At 35.8% G+C, this 25,190-nt stretch overlaps 1 pseudogene; it reads left to right on the top strand.

Moving 5' to 3' along the window:
* The first annotated feature begins 12,989 nt into the window (after positions 1-12,989).
* On the top strand, positions 12,990-13,086 carry LOC138835431 (U6 spliceosomal RNA; annotated as a pseudogene).
* Positions 13,087-25,190: the final 12,104 nt, after the last annotated feature.

Genomic DNA, 25,190 nt, shown 5'->3' with positions numbered 1-25,190 from the left:
TCTGGGGGCCTGGAAGGGTGAGAGGCTTGAAGGGGACACAGCACAGTTAAATTACAAGAACAAGGGATCTGTGTACAATGGAACTGTGTACTCCCTTGGGCCTGGTTGGTGGCAGTGGGAGCTTGGGAGGACCTGGGAGTGTTGCCTGCAGGGGATGGCTTCCCAGGAGGACAGAGAGCATGGCCAACTCTTAGTAAGGATATGAGTTCTGCTAGTATGGAGTGCAACAGCATAGGTCAGTCTCTGAGTCTTCTCATAATGACGTCTGATGGGCGAGGCCAACCCTATTTTAAATCTTGAGCTGTGATCTTCAGATCTCAGCGTCCTGAGTACCTAGTATTATAAGCATGAGCCTCTGGCACTGGGACTCTGGTTCTTTTTGGTATATTAGGGTTTGACGTCAAGGCCTTAGGCTTGCCAGTCAAGTCTTCTACCATGCGAGTCAAGCTTTTCTGTCTTGGGCATTTCTGAGATGGAGAATTAATATATGCTCATTCTGGGCTGGATCATGGTCCTCCTATCTGTGACAGGCCTGAGCCACAAGGCCCGTTCTTCTGTAGTTGGGATGGTAGATATGTAGCGACATGCTCAGTCATTGGTTTAGATGGATTGTCCCAAACTCAGTCCACGGCAGCAGATTCTTGACCAGATGTGAGTCTCTGGGTTGGGCCTCAACCATTGGACTTCAATCTCCTCATGGGACAGTTGTGAGGAAACAAGGGATTGATACAGAGGGATCTCTGGAGCAGGGACAGGCACAGAGGGAGGGGCCATCTGATACTGTTCTTGGCAATTCTGTGAGCATATGATAGGAAGATACCCGGAAAGATCTCAGATGGTGGTGTTATTAACGGTGCAACAGTTTTGAGATTATGAAACAAAACATCGCTCTCTTTCTTTATTACTCTATCCCCATGAGTAACGGGATCCTTCACTTTGTTCAGTTTTGAAGCTGGGGAAACTGAGGCACAGAGAAGCCTGGTGACCTACTAATGACTCCCAGCTGACAGGAAGCTCGGCCTGACTTCTCTGCCATGCTCCCTAGGACAATGGGTGCTATTCAGTCCACTTCTTGTGGTGGGAAGTCCACTTCTTTTCAGTCATGGGGCTTGAACTTTGGGCCTAGGGCAGCTCCCTGAGCTTCTCAGCTCAAAGCTACCACTCTACCACTTGAATCACAGCACCACTTCCAGTTTTTTGGTGGTTCTTTGGAGATAAGAGTCTCACAGGTGTTCCTGCCCGGGCTGGCTATAAACCACAATCTTCATATCTCAGCCTCCATTGTACTTAGGATTATAGCCTGAGCCACCAGCACCTGGCTTAAGTGGAATTCTGACCTTCTTTCTTTCGCTTTCTCTCTCAGGAACTGATTCAATGGGTGCTGGAGGAGGAGGTCCAGCATCCCCATGTGGCTGGAACCAAGGTGGTCCTCTCATTCTCGAGGTAGGCTGTGGGTCAGGAGCTGTCTCGCTCATTCTGTTGTACCAGCTCCATGAGGTAAGTCCCTCTGTGCCCTGGCTACACTGTGACAGTTATCCATTGTCCATCTAGCCTTACTGGACTCAGTACTATGTTCAATGCTCTTTTCTAGCAAAAATTCCTGGCTAAAATTATGATACAGAGTTATAGAATGAAAATGTAATGCCATCTTAAGAAAGTCATTTAGCGTTTTGGGAATGTGGCTTCATGGTATGGTGATTGCCTAGCATGCATGAAACCCTGAGTTCAATTCCTCAGTACCACATAAATTGAAAAAGAAACACTGGAAGTGGTCCTGTGCCTCAAGTGGTGGAGGGTTAGCCTTGCGGAAAAAAAAAACGCTGAAGAATAATTCCCAAGCACCGAGTTTCAGCCCCAGGACTGCCAAAACTACAGCAACAACAATAATGAACATTTAGTTAGTAAATGCGAAATAAAGAACCCATACTTGGAATATATAAATGCTCCTTCCATACTGATACCTGACAATAGTTCCTAATACATGTACTTTACCTATGTTAGGATACTGTGTTGAAAAAATGTTTTGTTCATTAGGTCACGGCAATTAATGCTAGGAATGTGCTTAGATGTCATGTGAAGATTAATTCTGGAAATTCAAAGATTCCAGGCTTTTGAGTGGGGTCACTGCTAATCACAATGAGAAGGATAGTGTAAGTGAGATTCAGAAACTATTTTGGCCAGTCATCTTACAAAAAAGGCGGAGGCTAATTAACAGTATTGACAGAAGAGAAGGAATAACCCCAGATGGAAAGAATAAATTATAGTAACTAAGGTATAGCAGAAACCGTTCTAGGGAACCATTTTTGCTTATTAAAGAACTAGTTATCAACTAGGCTAATTCCTCATTCCCTTTGGCATTCAAAATCTTCAAGGCTAGTTCTTAATCTCTGTGTGATGAATGTATCTCCTATGCTGATCTTTCATACCTGATCTCCTTTGCTTTCTAAAAGTCTGTCTTGCTGTATTTATCTATGAACATTTCCTAATACTAAATACACCTACAAAGATGAAAGAGGATGCTAATGTAAGAGTCCCATAGCTCATGAGTCATTTATGTAACAAAAGGGAAAAGGACATATTTATTGCTACCTTAATTATTCTGAAAAGCTGCAATGTCACATCATATGGTTCATATTTCCATTCTTTGTCTACATAGTGACATTAAGTGCACATAAATGCAAATATGAGCGGGGTGCTGGTGGCTCATGCCTGTAATCCTAGCTACTCAGGAGGTTGAGTCCAGAGGATTGTGGTTCAAATCCAGCCTGGTCAGGAAAGTCCATGAAACACTTATCTTCAATCAACCCCAGAAACCCAGAAGTTGTGCTGTAGCTAAAGTGGTAGAGTGCTCAAGTTGTGCTGAAGAGCTGAGAGACAGTGCCTAGGATCAAAGTTCAATCCCCACAACCAACAAAAAAGTGCAAATATAGGTTTAATTTTCCCCCAAAGGAATGATGAAGTCAATAGTAATCTTCCCAAATGATTTAGTAGTGCACCTACTTTTACTGAATTATTTGTTATGGCTTCTTTGCTAAACATATTCTCTTCTTTAAAAATTGTCAAATATTAGCTTTATAATAAACTTCATCTAATATTTCTTGGTTCAAAAGAGTTCCATAGAGTTGATGTCATGTAGCTTTCTTACTGTCTTAGTTCAAAGCCAACCCAGGCAAGAGAGTCTGTCAAACACTTATCTGTAATTAAACACCAAAAAAGCCAGAAGTGGAGTTTTGGCTCAAGCAGTGGAGTACTAGGTTTGGTCCAGGTAGGAAAGAAAGACAACTGTTCAGGGACAGGGGCCAGTCTCTAAGTTCAAGCCTCAGAACCAGCACAAACTAAACAAACAAGCAAACAAAAAAAACCCTGGGTATTTCTTTGGGACTCTCCTTAAAATAGTGGTGGTCCGAGAAGAGGCTGCTTTTGCTGATCATACTCACTGGATCCTGCTTTTATGGAATTCTTATTGCTATGGAAAACTCAAGACCAGACTAAAGGAATTGAAAACTGATTCCTGCAACAAGAGAATCATCTCAGGAGTGAAACATCCATTGATAAGACACTTTAAAACCTCCATGTCTTTGCTTCTTTGCAGTAGAACACTTTTAAAACAAAGTTACTTCCTTTTGTTCTATGCCTGCCTTCAAATGGCATATTGTTTCCTTTTGCAATACTCTCAACCAGAAGTTTACAGACAAGTTTTATATGAGTAAAGGACACACTCAAAAAAGTCAGGGACAGAGTTTCCTTCCAGCCTTGGATTCTTTTCTTGTACAGTACAAAGCAACGCAATAGTTAACTTGAACTTTGTCATTTCTCTATGTTAAATTCCTCTCCTGGGATCAGTTTCCACATCCAGTAACAGTTACTTCCACTTACTTCAGAAACAATTTATGGTGCTGCTCCAGAAAAAAATGAATGTTTTCTGGCTTCTTTGAAATAGCACAAAGACACTTTTGGACATGAGGTAACACATGTTTCAGAGACAACTTAGTAAAGACAAATGCAATTTAAATTGCTTATAAATACATTATCCATGAGAATATTTTGTTCAAACTTCTCATGTGCTCTGTAAATTAAGGTGAATTTTAAATGGTAAGAAGGTTCTCAGATAATTTTTTGTGAATCTATATTCTATGCATTAATTTCCCAACTGTCCATGAGTTAACAGTAAAAGAAACAATAGCAATTATAGGAGAAAAAGAAGTTCTGTGTTTATGTATAAGTGTTCAATACAATATACAAGACTCTACAAATAAAAATTTGAAACAATAAAGCCAAGTCCCATATGTAGATTTATGGGAGTGATATAGAGAAAGCATTACCCCTAACTGGAACATGAAGCATGAGGCCACTCCCTTTCTAAATCACGCTTGCTGATCATGTAAATGTGCAAAAAGGAGAATGGAAGAATGATTCTGTTTCCAATGCAAGTCACATATGGGAGAATAGACTTAACTGGAAAAAAAGAGTCTATCTTGAGGGAACAGGAATTATACTAGCAATGAACCTGGTGGCTAAGATCACATTTCTTTTTCTTTCCTTTTCTTATATTCCTTTTTATTGTTGTTGTTTTTTGTGACACTTGAAATATGGGACAGGGCGCTGTCCCTCTGAAATGCAGCTCAAGGCTAGTGCTCCTCCACTTGAGGTACAGTGTCACTTCCAGTTTTCTGGTAATTATTGGAGAAAAGAGTCTCCAGGACTTTCCTACTCGTGCTGACTTTAAAACCCAATCCTCAGATCTCACAACAACTTGGTTTATGATCACATTTCTAACAGTGTACACTCAGGATATGTAATGTATATGTTCATCTATCTTTATATGAATTTTTGAGTTAAAAATCTGGGCTACAGTTAGACTTTACACTCACAAAAGTGTTTGAAGTTTAAAAGTTGATGCTCCTGGAAAAATAAAACCTAAGAATGTAAAGGAGTCTCGGAAGTTCAATTTGCATCCAGCTTGGACAGTATAGGCTTTGAGACAGTACCTATAATTAACCAGTCAAAGCTGGGATACCAGTCACGAGCAAGATTGCTGAATTACAGCTTTAAGTTTTTGCATACATACATACATACAAACATACACAAACACATAGAGGCACTTATATGTGCACACAAAAATACACAAATGAAACAACTCTCAGAATATGTAGTAAAGTTAGAAAACAATAGAAAATAGGTCCTGAGTAAGACTAGAATCAAGTGATAATTTTTAATATTAGAAAGTCCTCAAGTGAATTTTCCCCCAGAAGTTGAGAATATTACATAGGTAGGGAACAGAGATAGTAAGAGAGTCAAGCAATCATTCTTAACGGGATAGGATACATAGTGGAATGAATCAGGGAAGCCTGCAGGTGCATCTGAAAATGTTCATATCCTGTGTCAAATGTTAAAACACCTTTGAAAATAGTACATAAACAGTCTGAGCAGTCAGTCTAGTGGATAAAATCATAAGAGAAGTTCAGAATTTCTAGTCTGTTTCTAGATTAAATAAACAAACTATGGAAGGGCAATGTGATACAAGCCTGGAATTCTAGCACTCAGACAAGAGATAAGAGAGTGGAATTACATATCGATACCTTCCCTGGACCAGGTAGAATAATTTTGTCTCAGTAAAACAAACCAAACAACAAGAAAGGAATACACAGTTGGAAGTTTGGCCTAATTTTGTCATTATGTTTTGAGAAGTCAAGTTTCCTATTGAATGCACCCCATACATATCCTCACTTGTGTTTTAAATGCTCTTATCATTACAGAACATTCGTAGATGCAAAACAGCTCATGATTCCCATCCCTCATTCTGTTGGATTCCAAATAAATGTGGAAGGATTACAAAAGCTTAAGTCTGGAGAAATAGCAAAGTTCGTCTAATGTAGGACTTTGTAGACCTTGTTAAATTAGAATTTAGATTTAAAATATATTTTTTGGATTTGTTTGTAATTTCATATTCTATAGGATACTACAAAATTCTTTTAAAGTAGAGGGATTAATTGAAAAATTCACAAATAATTCTGGCATTCTATTTGCCTAGATATTCTTTCACAACAGTTATAATTAGAACATAGTTAATAGATAATTTGCAGAGTTCATGTATACCATGTTAATATGAATAATCTAGACAGAGTTGCCAAAAATGGATGACATTAATTTATACATTTAGAAAAACCAATTTTTGAAGGTTTGGTTTAATATGGTATGAAGAGAGTAATTGTGTGACATCTTCTTTCTTCTACCTATATGTACCACAGGAAGCCATTTCCTTATTTACGCGCCTCTGTATACATGGAGAAAAATGCTAGGTTTGGGTTTTTTTTTTTCAATTTTGTTTTTTTTATTGGTTCATCCTAGAACTTGAACTCTTGGCATGGACAAGGTCTCTGATCCTGTTTATGCTCAAGGCTCAAGCCCTACCACTTCAACCTAAGTGCCACTTGAGTCTGGCTTTTGCACAGAAGTTTTTTGGAGGTAAGATTCTAAGAAACCTTCCTGCCTGGGAAGGCTTTGAATCATAATTTTCCTATCTTAGCATACTGAATATCTATGATAGTTAAAAAAGTCTAAATATAAATAATATTTACAAGTGTTCTGATCTCAAGAATACCAGTGGAGGAAAAATGATGCAGCTCAGTTTATTGTGGTGTTCTTTTCAGAACAAAGAGGGTGTCATATTAGAAGAGGTGTAGTATTTTTTCAAAATAGAGATAAGGTATTCATGATGTGAATTAAGGAATTTTAAGGTGTCCCTTACAAATTGGAAACTGTTGGGCTAGGATGACTTTATGGCATAAATCTTGGGATTGATGGTCATAGACATAATAGCTTACTCTTATAAACAATTGCTTACTCTTGAAGAATTAATTATTACACATGCTTCACAGTTTTATCCTCTACAAGAATGTGGCTATTTTTCTGTTTACTTCTCAATCTGTAACACCCCATTGGAAACTGCATCTATTGCAGAATTACATAACATGCAAACAGGTACTGTTTTGAATCTGTTAGGAATGTTGAGAATTTAAAAATGAGTAGTTGTTAGTCATAGGAATTTTGAAGAACACATATATTCTGTCCTCTAAAAAACTTACTTACTTTTAACATTATGGGTTTCCATAGTATTAAACTGGGTCTGGTCGTGGGGCCTGAACTCTGGGCCTGGGCGCTGTCCCTCAGCTCTTCAGCTCAAGGCTAGCGCTCTAGCACTTGAGCCACAGTACCACTTCCAGCTTTTTTTTTTCTTATGTGGTGCTGAGAAATCAAACCCAGGGCCTCAGGCATGCAAGGCAAGCGCTCTACCACTGAGCCATCTTCCCAGACCCTGTTTTCTGTTTTAGAATGAGAAAGTACTAAATTTATTCTTTTTTGAAAAATTTGGCAAGTATATTGTGAAAATAGTGTCTAGTTGGATAACATTCAAGTTGATAAACCTCTGATAAATAATGGGTAATTAATTCAAATTAGAAGCCAAATAGTATTGATTTTTAAAATGTTACTACATAAAGAATTATATTTACTGTACCAATACAGTAAAATTACATTTTATGCAGCTTATTTTTTCAATTTTATTATCAAATTGATGTACAGTGACTTTACAGTAATTGTAAGGTAGTGAATAAAAAACATTTCAAACTTGTTACCCCTTCCTCATTTTTCTCACAGTTTTCCTTCACCCCTTCACCCCTCACAAGTTGTAAAGTACATTTCCCACATATTGTCTTGTGAGTATTGCTATTGCATTGGTTTGCCTTTTGTCCTTTGTCTCACCATTATGCTCACCATTGTCTCACCATACAGCAGGGATAAACCATAGGGGAAAACCCCAAAGAAAACAGAAATCACATAGTTCATCAAAAACAACAACCACAAATGAAAAAAAATCTGGTTCCATATCTTGGAATTCATTTTGCTTAGCATCAGCTAATATGGTTACATATATGCATAACAAAGCCACTGGAAAATAATAGCTGCATGGATACTATATCATGAAAACAGCATGTTAACATTTTGATGGTAAAGGTGGAATTACGATTGGTGAATTTGTGGTTCTGATAAAGGATTTTCAACAGTTTTAAATTTATGGCAGGTAAAATTTAATATTTCAAAATTTTTAATAACTTAGCCTATTAAGAAAATTTAAAATTGCCTGGAAGAATAGGCTTTCATGCAAAGAATCCCAGGAAACATAGTAGAGAGGGAGCAATGTGGATGAAGATGGCTCTTTTTCAAACTAAACAAACAAACCTCAGAAACCTTGCTGTAAATCCTGTAGTTTCCCTTGTAATTGTCCTTACCCAGGAACTATATTCTCACTGTTTGAAAGAAGGTTGTATTGGAATTTAAATTAAAAGTTCTTAAAAAAATAAGGCATCTAAATTTGTGAATTTACCTTTAATTACCAAACAGTAATTCTCTGAAAAAGATAATTTGAGTCAAAATATTTAGGGAGAAAGTGCCCTCCACAATGAAAGAAGGTGTTGGGATTACACATTTCTGTTTGTAACACTTTCCACAATGTCTTTGGACGTGAAGCAGTGAAACACAGAAAAAAAATAGATTGGATACTTCAAACCAATGATTTCACATTTCTAAGTGGCTCACAAAAAATAATATTCTTATTAATATGAGGTAGTGAAGACTTCTTTTATTACATATGCCAAAAAGTTCAGAAAAGAATTGAGCAAATGGAAAAATTAATAATAAAAGTTTTCTTAGAAGCCTTAGCTAAGCGTATTGACTTCAGCAGTCAAGGGAGGCCAAAACTTTTTGATGTAAATTGTGTTAGTATTTTTACTCCCTAAAGTGATTTTACAGAGCCCATTTGGCTCACTACAATGCAGAACTGATTGAATGAAGACATGAAAATACATTCCACATCCAAATGAGGCAATTTGAAGAGTTTTAAAAGAGAAATAATGAAGATGTAGCAGTGGTGGAGCCCGTTGGTCCTTCAGCTTCACTAGACTGGAAGCCAAGAAGCTGTGATTAATTGGAACTCTGACAAGAGCTAAGAGTAGGACATAGAAATAGGACATAGAAGCATTTTCCTTTTGTAACAGACACTTTCTTCCAAGGTATGGGTGATTTAACTCTATTCTCCTCCATACATCTTGGTGAACAAATGCAAGACCAAGAGAAAAATAATATATTAAAATAATTTTGCATAGAATAACTTCACTGTTCCTGATATGGTATCTAAGGAGAATCTTAAGAGAGAAAATAAAAAGTGCAGTATTTTTTGGTTTTCTCTAAGCATCTTCTTAGCAAAATATATCTTTGAGGTTAGACAATTCTGATTGAACCAACAAGTGATGGAGTACTTATTTTTGTGGGCACTTTAGACACAAGAAGTCTTTCAAGGTAAAAGAAAAAAAATCTATAGCCAAATATTTGTGATCACAGGCTCTTGGACTGTTTTCTGGAGACAAAGTTTTACATTAGATTTCTCCTTATTAACATAGATGTTATTTCATGGCAACCAAATACAAGAGGGAAGTTTTATGGACTCACTTGGCCAATTAAACAGCATGAAAGAAGAAAATGGCAAATAATATTTAATGAAATTACTTTGACCAATTACTTTGACAGAAGAAAGAAGAAAAAATATAATTCAAAATCCATTGACTTAAAAGTATGAAGAATGTGTAGTGAAGAGAGATTAGAGAAAATATAGAGGATTGTTTTCTCTCCAGTGGAGTAATGGGTTCTTGATCTTGTTTCTTCCATTCTACCTCACAAGCTACCAAGTGTGTCTCAGGACTGGATTATCCAGTTCAGACAGAAAACTCATAGAAGTAAGATACTGTATACAGCAGATATAGGTGATTTATAACCTTAGACAATCTATTTAATTCTGTTCAAATTTCTCCCCTATCCCAAACTTCCCTCTTTGAACAGCTTTCTTTGCTTTTCCCAAGACTGCCCTTCATTAACTGATTAAAATTTTGAGTGGTCATATTCATACTCTCTAGAGATTGCTGTTTGGTTGTGATTTTTGTGTGTTTTTGTTTCTAGTTGTGTTTTTTAACTGAATTTTAAAAGTTTATGCAATTGTGTTACAATTAAATATATCCATCTAATTGTCCAATGCTCCTAGATCAGAGTCACTCCTTCTATCGTTCTCAACCAACCCTTTCTCCAAGATTTATTTCCAATTTACCACTTCCTTCATCATATGTGTACATTCAGTATTCTAGCTGTATTTGCTCCTTGTTCATTTTTCATTCATTCTATGTCTTTACTATAATTCCTCTTTGGTTTCAACTTCCTGATAGTCATTCTGTTAAACTATTAATACTTTGAAAGGTTTATATACATTCCATGGAGTTTCAATCCTGCATATTCTTGAAATGATGTCAGCTTATATTTCCATAATTCATTCATCTGCAGCAACAATTTGCAAGACTGGAGACGGGAAGCACCTAAACATGATTTTTTCTCAACCGTTTGAAAGATTATTTAGTCAAAAAGAAAGTTAAAAAATGGCTTAGAATGTATTACTAACTGCATTTTTATAAATGGCTTTGTACAATGTTGTGATTCTTTTATTTTACATGGAATAATATTTTATACTACCTATAAGTTTTGGAAAAAGAAGAAAATTAAAATTTATTCCTAAATAGGAATATGATAGAAATAGAAGACAGATATTATGTTTGTCATATCTCTGATTAGTACCCATATTCAAGACTTAAAGTCATATTTCTTACTATGTTAGACAGAGGGAAAACATAAAATAACATATGATAAGGCAACTATTTGTGATTGTTTAAAATGTACCTTATTAAATGATGAAATTTATTAGCTAACATTTGGGTTTGAAATTTGGAGGCTGACATATTAAACACATTTCTGAAAGGCCCATACTGAAAAACACAAATTGTGGCTGGTACTATTTCTACATTTTAATGAATGGTTGAACATGTTTGGCATTAGTGCTGTGTAAATAATTCAACTCTATTGTAACTTGCTCCCTACACTTGAAAAACTTGTATTGTCACTAAGTATCATCAACTTGTCAAATGTTATTTTGGCGAAAGTGATTTTAAAAAGTTTATTTGAAAAGGAATATACTTTCAGGAGATTAAATGTAGATTATCATTGGTTTGAGACTGACATTTTTATACCACAGAACCATGTTGTACTGAAGTCCCAGTGTTTTGAAGCACTCCTTAGTGATTCAAATGTTTTTCTGAATTACATTTGACCTCTAAGTCAAGTTTTCGGGCTTTGGTAGAACAATTATAGACCTATCCTTCCAGGAACTATTTTTTTGCCCACTTATGTTGGACTAAAATCTTTCGTTAATCATAGGTGAGGGGTATTAAAAATAATCTTATGACACTTTGTGAACTTGTTCACTCATATGGGCTGGTCATCTGTAAGTTGAATGTTTGAATTACAGTACTTTCTCTCAAATTTTGTGATCTCATCCTTCATTTTAAGTTGCCTTGCATTTCACAATTGCTTACTGCTAATTCCTGCATCTCAAGGAATTGGGGCCCTGAAATATAGGAAATGCAAAATTGAGATGGATCTTCAATTACTTTGTGTTGATATGTTTCATGGGCCTTGGTGAAAACTCTTGCCCCTGTTATCTGATGATGCAGGTAACTGGGCCTTGGGATGTTAGGACCCATGGGTACTGCAGAAGAATAATATTTTTTAGACATCTTAGCAAAATTTGGGCATAATCAGTAAGAATGCTTCAGAAATATGGACAAAAACAGTTTGGGACAAGCGAGTTAAAACAAAAAACAGAGCAGGAGAGTAAAATCCATTACAGATTAGAGGAAAACATTGTTTTTTTCTCTTGTGGATTCAGAAGACCAAGAACAGTTATAATGTATCACAAGTTTATACTAAAAAGATTGCATTGATACGTTTCCTAGTCTAATATATATTTGAAACCTAAATATTTATATTCCAATTCTATTTATTGGAGTAAATAAATATCAATTTATTTGTCAAATTATCAACTAATTCTAGTAAGTTTCATTGTGTGAAATATAAAATCAGCACATAAAAATATAAAATATATAACTATATATAATATGATTAAAAGACACACGTTTTGTATTGTTCTGTTGTAGTTACTGTATCAAAGGCAACTCTGTTTTAAAGTATGATTCCATTATCTCTACTTCAGTGTTTGATAGAGTTAGAACTAAAGCTTTATCATTTGTAGATTTACAGCATGGAGGCAAGAGAAAAGACTGTGATTAAAACATTATCAATTTAATGCCTAATAATGAGGAGAAACATATGCACTTCTCCTGCAACTATGAAAATATTTGGTGATAAAAAGGCAGTAGTGTAAGTTCCTGCCAGGAACTTAGAGACAGGTCAGGACATTAAGTAATCATGCATACGAACAATTTTTTCACCTTCTTGGCTTTAGCTACTTTTAAATGGAATGTATAATAAACAATTATATTTTGATAAAATACCTTCTCGTCTGAACAGTTCTGTTTGAACTGTTCATCTCTCTATGATCCCTTATAACCAAGATTAGTTTTGTTCTAGTAAGAAAATCTTTGCTGTCATGGTAAGGTATTCTGGTTGGTCTCTTCCCACATGGAAGAAGGGTAAAGGCTCAGGTAGACATTTGTTCCAGTAAAATTTTATTTGGGAAAATGTCAGCTGAAGAAGTTTAGAAGTAGCTCTTAAGCAACGCTTAGTTTGAATCCATTAGGTCCACAAAGCTGGATAAATATGTACTTGAGAAACCATCACATTTGGACCAAACTATAAATAATAGAGAGTATGATCAAATTCCAAATAAAAAGATTTAAGATACTCATTGGCAAAAAAAGTTTGGAAATGTGAGCAATCGACTGATCAATATAATTTTTTCCACTATTCACAGAATTTTAGGGAAATAAGATCAATAGCATTGTTAGGAACAATAAGGTTTCCTTGTTACAATTAGGCACCCATAGATATAAGCCTGTATAAAGATTGCATCATTAACTATTAAATTTAGAGGATACTACATGCTTCAGCAGCAAGTATACTCAAATTACAATACAGAGATTAACATGGCACTTGCACAAGTACAATATGAAAATTTGAGAAGTATTCCATATTTTTCATTCTTCACATGCAAGAAATGAAAAAAAGTGATTAAAAAGTTGATGACAAAATTACAAGTGTAACAATACCCGTAATTCATATAATTAAATTAAGTTTGACATCAGTGTATTAAATCACCTCAGAAAGGTGTTTACATAGCATAAACTTTACAAAACTTTTCAAAATAGACAACATTGTCATTTTATCCCAAAGAAAAATAATATTAAGACCTAGAAAAAAAGGACTCAAACTGTTTCTATATGGAATACAATCCAAAAGGACACATTAATGATCCTATATATTATAAAATAATATAGAATTCAAAGTATATCTAGGAGAAAATAAATTATGAACATTATGCAAACATAGAATATAGAATATTTTAAAATATACTTTTTCAGACAAGCACCAGAAATATTTTAGTTTCTGTACTACTCATTTCAACAGGTAAATTAAAATTATTTCTTATTAAAAAGTCACAAACTCTGAAGAAGTTATTATACATGTTTACAAAAACTATTGAATATATTTTTCCATCCAAGGCAGGCAATTCACTTGGAAGAATTCCGCGGAATCCATGAATTTTTACAGTAAAATTTTGGTGCTGCCGGGCACTGGTGGTTCATGCCTATAATCCTAGCTAAACAGGAGACTGAGATCTGAGGATCATGGTTCAAAGCCAGCCTGGGAAGGAAAGTCTGTGGTACTCTTATCTCAAATAAACCACTAGAAAACTGGAAGTGGAGCTGTGTCTCAAGTGGTAGAGGGCTCACCTTGAGCTGAAGATCACAGGGATAGCTCCAGGCCCAGAGTTCAAGCCCCATGACTGACCAAAAAAAAAAGATATTGCTTTTATTTGGATTGTGAAAATATTTTGTAGGGACACAAAAGATGGACTTGCATTTTTGAAATTTAAGAAACTTAACCCGACTATTAGGACTTCGGTGAACAATTTGTACAGCCTTTCACAACTTCATAGAGGTAGTGATACATACTTATCCTTTTGGCAATATCAAATACAGTTTCTTCTATGTTGTTCTTCAGGCCTGGATTTATATAATAGTTCAACAGAAGGCGATCCAGCGTATATTTGCTATCTCAATTCTCAACATCAAGATATAAGGGTGTCAAGAGTCCTTTAGTTTGGGGAAGTGTTACTGTGTCTCAAGAGGTAGAGGACTCCCCTTGAGCTGAAGAGCACAGGGACAGCACCCAAGCCCAGAGCTCAAGCCCCATGACCGAACAACAACAAAAAAAAAACCCACAAGAACAACAAAAATCAAACAAACAAAAATTTTTGGGCTGGGAAAGTGGCTCAGTGTTAGAGCGCTTGCCTTGCATACATGAGGCCCTAGGTTCGATTCTTCAGCACCACATAAGCAGAAAAAAAAGCGGGAAGTGGTGCTGTGGCTCAAGTGGTAGAGCGCTAGCCTTGAGCTGAAGAGATGAGGGACAGCGTCCAGGCCCAGAGTTCCGGCCCCACGACCAGACCAAAAAATTTTTTTTTAAAAAAGAGTCCTTTAGTTTGGGCATTGGTATCTGTATCAAGATGAAGTAAGAAAGAAGCCACTCTGGTATTATTCCACGTATATGCACTGTTCAGGGGTGTCCAGTCATCTACAGTTATTGCATGTGCCGCTTGAGACACCAACTCACTGACAATGTTTAATTGTCCACCGTAGGCTTCTCGAAGAGGGGTATACTTATCATCATCCCTACTATTCACATAAGTGGCCTTTTGGGAAAGAAGTCTCCGCACTGTAGTAAGCTGAATATTTTCGGCAGCACAATGAAGAAATATGCTTGGATCCTTCTCCAATTTTTTTTCTTGCAATTGATACCATTCCTTACTTTTTCACCTTGTTCCCCATATTCCTAAGAATTGCCTAACCAGAGACTTTGAGTGCCAGTGGGAATGAGGTGTCCATTTATTTCCCTAATTGTTCACATTGGTTGAACTGGTCAGAAATATCTGGTGAATTTTCTGTAACTGTTTATTCCCCATGATTGTTTTTTCTCTTTTTCCAATTTTACTATTCGAAATTATTCTAACTGGAGAGTAGGGAATTGATGGAGAGCAGAGGAAAGACATTCCTCCATATTCAAATGTACACACTGAAAATGAGGACCAGTGATGTCTTCATGTGCAGCTTATTCTAGGCATGAGAAAATAGGAAATAATGCCTTCTATAAAAATGATTTGGGAAATGGCAGAGCAAAAAGTGAAATGATGCAACCAAAAATATAAAAGCAAAATAAATTAGGATAATTATGGAGCAATCATATTATCTATGAGAACCATGAAAGGGAGAGAGAAAGAAAGAGACAGATGTGTAATGACGTAGCTAGCACAAAATCAATGCCTCTGATCAATTTGTAGAGCAAACAAAATTTTATTTTTTAAAAGAGATGGAAATCGAATTTATGTATTTACTTGAAGTTAGTAAATACATTTTTAGTAGCCTACGTAAAGAGACATAACTTTACCAAATTACAGACAGTAAAATAAATCCTTGATAGTTCTAGTAACAGATCTGACTGAAATCAGTTGAATCATACTTTTCTTGTACAATGAAGGAATAAGAGGGTAGTAAAGCAGCTAGAGAAGGCAGGGAGATTGTATCTGTGACAAAACTTTGGGGAAATTGGTATTGAGGATTTCTTACTGGTGATCCACTTGCACTGGAAGCATGATTCTGAAGTATTGCTTGCCGATTCTGAACTACTGATTTGATCATTATATTCTCCAAGAAGAAAATGAGAATTGACAGTGAAGGACTACTAATACATTTTGACCTTCTCACTAAGCACTTTCAATCATCAAAATTACATGAAGACAATAGACAGGCCTACTTTTTAGATGAAAGCAAGTTTCTTATAAAAACAAGGAATGTATGTAGTCATGCAAAGCACTTCTATTTTACCAATGCCTCATACATTTTTCTAATGTTGGGTACCAATAAATAATGGATCTATTAGAAAGCTCTTAAGGCTCCTATGTTCAATAGTGAGTTCTCTTACACTATATCATGGTATTTTTTGTGTATGGTTTTAAGAATAAATTTACATTACTAACTTGAATTTCTGACAGGACAGTATCATCACTGTACATCTTGCTTCTATACTCTCATTTTAAAATTACCATCTAAGTATGTGCATTAGATAACTATATAGGAAAAAGTAGAAGCCACACTGATGGTTTATGTCTTTAGTAGTAGTTAATCAGAAAGATGAAATCTGAGCATTGTGGTTTGAAAGCAGACCAAGAAAAAACAGTCCATTAGATTCTGATTTTAAAGTAACCAGCAAAAGCTTGAAATGGAGCTGTGGTACAAGCAGTAAAATGCTAGCCTTGAGAAAACTGAAACAAAAAATAAATTCTGGGACAAAGCTAGGCCCTGAGTTCAAGCCCTAGTATTAGCACCAAACAAATAAATTAATTAATAAGGTAATTAATTAATTAAAATTAAATTAAGTGGTCTCATGTGGAGAGGCATGTAAAATGTAACATGCGTGGTAATGGTTTATGTATTATTTTGTAATAAGGCATATTATCATTTGTCCTAATCACTAATATTTTATGTGGACTTTTTTGTACAATAAACCCTCAATTTAGCATGAATGTATATGTGTGTGTACATGTGCGAACATGTGTGTATGTGTATATGTGTGTGTGTGCTGTTGCAATGTTGCTTGCCAATGTGGACAGGGTGAGGCTGAAAAAAAGCTAACTGTGTTGCAATGTTTTTATTTATCAGTGTTCTGTCATGTCATTTCAGTGGAACCATCCTTTGTACATATTATTTGTCTAATAATATCATAATCAAAGCATTTACAATATTAAGTTAGAAAAAGAGACCGCTGTCAGCTCTTATTGTATGTTAGGTAAAAAGATTCAGACATAATTAGTTGGTAAGTTGTTGCTATAAGATGAGTGTCAGTACAAAATACGTACTTGACCTCTTAAATTGGTTATACTTTTAAGATACACTCATAGAGTGATTTGGACTGACTTGACCAAACAGGTATTACTCTCTGATTATTCCTGTGAAACACAAGTTGGATAAACTCTTTCCGGATTTCTGTTGAAAATCACTTTCTTTGCAAGATTATATCTATTCTCACTAAGAGATAATCCAACCCATATTATGTTTGAATATCCCATCTTATTCATTGAAAATAAGTATTGTGGATATGCTTGTTAGATATTCCTTTCAAAAACGAACAAACAAAAAGCAAGTGTTATTTCCAGATTGTGGGTGCATTTGAAGGTGTTTTGTACATGCACAGGTATCTTTACTAATGGCTCTTTTGTGGGAGAAAATACGGCGACTTTAACAAATAAGGCTTTTTGAATATCTCTTCCAATATACATAACATCTCGGAGCAAGTCTTGCAATTTCTGAAAATCTTTTGAATATTTTAGTATTATTTCAGTTCATTGACTGTAGAGCTAAAATTTCTGAAATATTGTTAAGATCTGAAAATGTAAGTGGGTATATACCCATTTTTATGCTTCATTTTATGAAAACCCAGTTTTTATGAAAGTAAATGGAATAGAATAAAAGAATTAAGTGAATTGGGTAAGCTAATTATTAGTGTAATTTTGTTTTCTATTAATAGTCTATTGAATGTAGATGATGCAGTTAAATTATTTCCTCTATACTTCAGTTAGGTTTAGAATCTTTATAGTTATGAGTGAACTTTTAGTATAAATAAAGGTCTTTTAAAATGATTAGGATTAACCTTGTGCTTTTTGTCCTACTCCCAAGAAAATGAGTTATTTTTAAGTGTTAATAGTTTATCATTATGATTATCATAGCGAATCATTATCATTATCATAGGGACTTAAAAATGCAGTAGTATTGTTGTCTTTTTAAACCAATTGTATTCACAAGTTGGAGAGTCTTTAATTCATAATTAGGTCTTGGTGTCAATGATTTTTAACCTCTTGTTCCTAACATTAATAATAGGTAAGACTGCATTTTTGGGTATATGAAAGGTAAAATATTTATCTGGGGTCAAATGTGATTTTATATCAGTCTTTCTTTAATAACATTTTAAAGTTGTACATTTCTCTCAAAATGGTGGGTATAAAAAGCAATCAAAATACTTCTAATGGTAAACAATTTAGGTGAGCTACAATGTGGAAACGATTGCTCCAAAAGACCTGCAGTCTGTTTCCATCAGGAATTGGGCAGGTCATTCTTTCAGTAAGACTGTGTTAACCAGAGATGGGGTACCCAGGCAGTGCAGTGTTGAGTGAAGGCATAAAATTTTATTTCTACTATTTTGAGCTAGAAATCAAGAATTGTTATAGTTTAGCAGTTCCTTTCACCAGGGAGGTATAAATTGATTATGAACTTGGAGTTTTCTTATTACAGTTACTTATTTTCTTTTTTTGTTGTTGTTGGTCATGGGGCTTGATCTCTGGGCTTGGGTGCTGTCCCTGCGCTCTTCCACTCAAGGCGAGCGCTCTACCACTTGGACCACAGTGCCACTTCCAGTTTACTAGTGGTTTATTAGAGATAAGAGTCTCACAGTCTGTCCTGCCCGAGCTGTCTTTGAAGCACAATCCTCAGATCTCAGCCTACTGAGTAGCTAGCATTATAGGCGTGAGCCACCGGTGTCCAGCTTAGTTACCTATTTTCTAACAAAGATAAAGGAAATATTATTAGAGTGTGCACAATAATTTTGGGAATTTTCCTAGAATTAGTAGGCTGAGTGCTGGTATTTAGTTATAACATAGAATGAAGTTAGTTCATATAGTGAGAATGGAACGCAAGCTAACACTTACCGTGTGTAGAATGTTGTACTAGTAATTCCAACTCTGAAGACTTAAATATCATCATCTTAGAATTAAAAATAGAAATAGTTTCACTTGATGGGATTATTGTGAGGAATAAATTAGATACCAAAGGTAAAGTACTTGGAAAACCAATCAGAATTTGATGCTTTCTACCTTTTATTTTATCATGTGATATATTCTAATATTTTGACTCATGGTTTAAGGTCAGATGTCTCCATTGTTTTTAATTATATTTTTATTAAATAGTTGTACGAAATGTTTTCCATTCAATGAATCAGTTTATAATTACAATGGATCTTTACATAACTTTCTCACATTTTTCCAAACCTCAACCCACTTTCGTTTTTATTAGTTTCATACTATCTGCATTGAATATTATGGCTTAACTCTCTACTTCCATAAGTCTCTTTATTTCTTCCCTTTGATTTCCCCTCACATTTTCCAAGTGGTAGCCTCCTGGTATTCATTTTGTTGGATTAAAAGTTCAATTTTATAAGAAATTACACCTGTTAAATACTCCTCTACAAATAGCATGCTTTGATTAATACTGTTGTTTAACTTGCATAAAATTCTGGCTTCTAAATACGCGTTCTTTTTGTGTCTGGCTGTGACTTCGTTTACTTAACATAATTTTAGTTCTATCCATTTCTTTGCAAATGCTGTAACAGTCTTTATAATGGATGGGTGCAATCCAATTGTGTATATGTGCAACATTTTCTCCAACCATCCCTCTGCTAAAGTGCGTCTGGGCTGTTTCCATAAATTCTCTACGGTGAATAGTGCAGTAGTGAACATGATTGTGAGAGTGATTTTATGCTAACCTTTTGGAAAAAATCATCACTGTTTTTCTGGGAGCAATCCTCTAGCCAATTTTCCAGAATTAGCACATCCCTTCCTTCATCTATATCACAACGTTTTTCAGGTCCTCAAAAACACACTACTCCCTACAGGTACCAATCAGCTAAATCTACACTGTGCCCATATTCTTTTGTTGTTGTTATTGTTTTCTTTCCGGTCGAGGGGCCTGAACTCTGGGCCCCTCTGGTGCTGTCCCTCAGCTTTTTTGCTTAAGGCTAGCAATCTACCACAGCGTCATTTCTGGCTTTCTTCTTTTTGCTTATGTGGTGCTGAGAAATCAAACCCAGTGCCTCAGGCATGCAAGGCTAGAGCTCTACCACTGAGCCACTTTCACAGCCCCGATGTGCCCATATTCTTTTAATACATTTTTCATAATTTTACACATAATTTAGTGAGAACATTCTATGTACTTTCCTAATGAGGGAATGAGGTATATGACAATAGAGCAAAAGTAAGAGATATGGAATTAAATTAGCTATTATCATATTTTAAATAATTTTCAGCTCTAACTCATAGCCTCATTTAGTATTATTTTAATCCTTATTTGATTACTTCACCTATCCCCTAAATTAAAACATGTGAATTATATACAAAGGCAAAAAATTGTGGTTTGATTTTGACACTCATGTGTGAGGATGCACAATATGGGCAAATAAAGGGATTGGAATTAATAGCCATTATACATTTTGTTAAATGGTTTTCTCAAACTGATTCTCACAATTCATATTTCATTCAACAACAAGAAACATGTGAAAATTCCCTTTGTTTTGCTCCTCATTAAACTTGTTTCCATGTTATTTTATAATGAAGGATGATTTCATAAATCTACTGTAGATAAAAAAATATGTTAAATATTTCTATATGTATGTATTGATATAAATATAAACATATATATTATAAAGGTTATAATGATAAATTATAACTTCTGTAACTGTACAATTTACTAAATTATTAAAAACATGGGCGACTCAGGCCTGGAATCCGGGTTACTCAGGAGGCTGAGATCTGATGATCATGGTTTGAAACCATCCTGGTCAGGAAAGTCCATGAGCCTCTTATCTCCAAACAACCAACAGAAAATCAGAATTGGAACTGTGGCTCATAGTAGTAGAGTGACAGCCTTGAGAGAAAAGACTCAGAGATATCACCCAGGCTCTTAGTACAAGAACTAAAATCTACCTGTGTAAATAGAGTATTTCCTTCACCCAAATGCACATCCATGCTCATTTGCAAAGTAACTCTGTTATGTTTGGAGTACCACATAATATTATCACTTAAGTAGAAAGTATTACAACATGGATAAATTCTACCTCTCTCATGGATTTTTCTCCACTCAAATATTCAAATCTTGCAATTATCCCCATTATTTAAAGTCATAGCTTTTTTTTTCTTTAATACACATAAGATTGGAATTTGAATTGAGTGTCTTGTGTCTCCTAAATGGATGTTCTTACCACTTTGGCATGCCCACAGCCCTAAATTATCCTGATTAACTTTCAGATAGAATCTTGCTTCCAACTTGTGTGTGATCGTGGGCTCAGTCTACTTTATGTTATACTTCCTGGAATTTAGAATTTTTAACAAGTGCCTCGCATTGTGTACAGATCTTTCTGTCTAGTCTGAGCTTTAACCACTATCCTCACAATAGTAGACTCCCTCGTAGTCAGGATTTTCATAAGCTTATCATAGCTATTTTTAAAAAAATCTTTTCATTTCCTGCAGGTTCTTGAGTACTGAGTTAATTGGTGTTTTCTTGGGTTGTTTTGTTTCTTTTGAATGTATGTGTTGAGTTGTTCCTCATTGTTCCTTTGGTTTCTTTCACTCAAGTTCTTACTTATAGTGCGGAAAAACCAATTCTTCTTTCTCAAGATAGTCAAGGTGAACATTATTTATTCCAAAACAATTCCAGTAATATTTAAACACCTTCAGAAATTTCGAGAAGATGGCAGAGGAGAATCTGGTGGCTAAACAAGCTCTTGCATAGAAAGCAGTTCTAATGTTCCAATGAACAGTCCTAGGCACACCAAGTGTGCCATCACAGTACAGAGAGTTTGGGCAGAGAGGGAAAATCCAGGTAAGGAGACAGATCTGAGCATTTTCCAGCAGCCATGGCTGAGGTTGCTGTGGCGACTGTGGTGCCATCCATAGCCGCCATAACTACAACCCAGAGAGTCTGGGATAAATGTGCCAGATGCAGCGGGCAAGCAGATTTTACTCAAAACGAGCAAGAATTGACAAGTAGCAGATATCTTCATCCTGCAGATAGCAGACCAGAGGCTACCCAGGAACCCACACTCCAGCGTGAGTACAAAACTGACATCCTCACTCCTTCTCAAAGGGAGCAGAGGAGGGAAGGACACCCCTCCCCCCAACACCGGAGATATCCACCTTTGATGTAGACAAAAGCCTGGCTAAGTAGCTAGATCCAACTCATTCTTTGATGAAAACAAAAGAGTCATTTAGCGAGTCACAAGTACCTACCCTGACCTGCCATTCTCAACTCCACCCATGGGAAAGTCAGCACAACAAGGCAGAGAAAGCTACACCCACGAAGAGTGGCCTTCTTCACTGGGTAAACAGAGCCAGAGGCTGCCCCTCCCTACAACAGCCCTGACAATCAATTGAAATTCAGTAAACATAAACCCTGAGAATGGCTCCAGGCTGGGCTCTGTGAATGTCTCAGAAGCTAGCCCCTCAGGGAAGCTACTGTTTGCTGAAAGGCCTCAACTTTACCCAGAACCCAGCCTTATTACAGCAACTCCAAACTAGAGGAAACAGCCACCTCCCTCTTTTGTGATACTCAAAGCAGATCTCCCTCCCACTGAACTAGCCTGGGAGGCGATCACAAATTCTGGGTAAACAAACAGAATTTTTTCTGCCTGCCCAAACAAACTGACTTAAGAAACCAATCAAGCCACAGAAAACCAAACACCACAAGCAAACCAGAGACTCCAACAAGAGACTGGTTACTGACACAAGGGAGATACAGGATCTTCCCATCAACCCCCCAAAAACAAAATCAAAGAAGTCTTTTTTGGTATCTTTTTAAATTTTTACTTTTTAATTATAAAAATTGTTTTCATTAATCTTTTTTTTCTTCCTCTTATAACTTTTAGGTGTATGTGTGTGTGTGTATGTGCTTTTTTTAAAAAAAGTTTACTGACATGTTGGTCTTTTTTGTTCTTTCTTTCTCATTCGTTTTACTTTTTCATCTTTTGTTCTTTTTGCATGAATTATTTGTTGTTCTGTTCACCTCCTATATACCTGTCATTGATTATAAGACCTTATCCCCAATTGTGTACATTCTTAATCCAAAAATGTATTACTCAATTCAAAACCTCTTAGGATTAAATTCCTTAATAGCAGTATTATTTATTTATACCTATAAATTATTTTAAGTATTTTTATTTTTTAGTTTTTCAGGTCTCCTTTCTATCCCTCCCCTCCTCTCATCCCCGTTCATCTCTCAATTTTACTTCTTTAAATTTTCATTACTTTTAAGAGTTTCACTTTTTAAATTTAAATATTTGTATTTCCTTTTTTGCTTGTCTCTTATTTAAATTTTTTTCTTCTCTCTTTTCTATCATTCTTTCCAATCCATTTCCCTCTGTGAGATTAGGACTTGGTTAATTTCACTCTCCTTTTACCTTTCCACATCCCTCTAACCCAGTTTTCCCCACCTTTCTCCCTAAACATAACAATTTCTGGTTTTTCAAATTATTCTTTGGTATTCTTAGCCCATTAAAACATAGTTATTTAATGTTGAATGGACTGTATCTGTTGAACTAGATTGCATCTTCAAACATTTGACTATGCAATTACAGGGCTTTGGTTGATGCTTGCCTTAAAATGGTGTTCTAGCACAAAACTGGCATTACTTTCATCCCAAATGGGCAGAACAAGCAAGAAAAACACAAGGAAAAAGGCAAGTCCGGGTATCTCAATTCCCATTCAAGATAATCAGGTGACAGAACAGATGAGAGTTCCCAAAAAGCTCTACAAACACTACTGGTAAACATGGTGAATGAAAAGATTGAAACCCTGCAAAGGACTCAGTGTGAACGTGTTAGGGAGAGAGAGGAGGCAAACCAAAGATCAAAACAGGAAGCTCATGGGCTTGAGAAAGCTACTCAAAGATTGATACTGGTATTGTATGAGCAGGTTGAAATACTCAAAGAGAAATAAAGGAATTGTGTGAGCAGGCTGAGATCAGTCAAAGAGAACTACAGAAGTTACATGAACGTGAGAAATCTAATCAAAGAGTAATACAAGAATTGCAAGAGCTGGATGAGCATAGACAAAGATCAATAGAGCCATTCATGGAATCCATAAACACTCACCTGAAAGGAGTCAGGGAGACCACAAAGGGAATGTTGAATGGAGCCCAACAGAAGGAATGGGAGTCCAAGGAAACCATAACCAATCAACTAAGTGATTTGAGAACAAACACTGAACACCAAATTAAGGAAGTAAAGAATTTCATACAAGATCTAAAACACAACTCCAACAAAGAATTTGAAGCCATAACAGCCGACCAATTAAAAGGAAAAGAAATGAAAAATAAAGTAGAAAGTCTTGACAGTAGGTTAGCCTATGCAGAAGATTGAATCTCCGGCAGTGAAGACAGCCTAGGTATTATAGAGAAAAAACATACAACTATCCAAGACAAATTCAAGAAAAATGATAGATCTATTTAACATTTGAAAGACACCATCAGAAGGCCTTATCTGAGGGAAATGGGTGTAGAGGAGCACAAAGAGACAGAAGGTAATGGTATAGAAAATGTGTTCAACAGGATCCCAGCAGAGAACTTCCCAACAAGCAAAAAGATAGGCATATTCAGATACAAGAAGCTTTTAAAACTCTAAATAGACCAGACAAGAACAGGACTTCCCATCGTCCAACTAATTATAAGCCACACAGGATCAATTAAGACCAAGGAAAAGATCCTTAAAGCTGTCAAGGAGCAAAGATCAGTCACCTATAAAGGAAAACCAATTAGAATCACCTCAGATTTCTCAAAAGAGACAATTAAAGCAAGAAGAACCTGGAATGGTGTATGCCATGCTCTAAAGAGAAACAACTATCAACCAAAAATAGTGTACCCAGCTAAACTCTCCTTCATAATTGAAGGTCTAATAAAAATCTTCCATAGCAAAGAAAAACAAACAATATATCTCCACCAAATCAGCTCTACAAAAGATTCTTAAAGATGTCCTAAACATAGAAAAACAACAAGACCACAATAAGGGCCAAGAAACCACATACAAACAGAATCCAAGAACCATAGAAAGAATCCAGAAGGCGCAGCACCCAAGAAGGTGGATAAAATGGCAGGAGCACCCAAATACCTCTCAGTCCTCTCTCTCAATATTAGGGGATGTAACTCTCCAATTAAGTGACATAGACTGTCTAGTTGGTTTAAAATGCAAGATTCTTCTATCTTCTACCTTCA

This window comes from Dipodomys merriami, unplaced genomic scaffold (genome assembly GCF_024711535.1).
Source record: "Dipodomys merriami isolate MVZ:Mamm:240054 unplaced genomic scaffold, mDipMer1.0.p SCAF_238, whole genome shotgun sequence".
NCBI classification, from domain to species: Eukaryota; Metazoa; Chordata; class Mammalia; order Rodentia; family Heteromyidae; genus Dipodomys; species Dipodomys merriami.
This window is presented reverse-complemented; position numbering and strand designations above follow the sequence as displayed.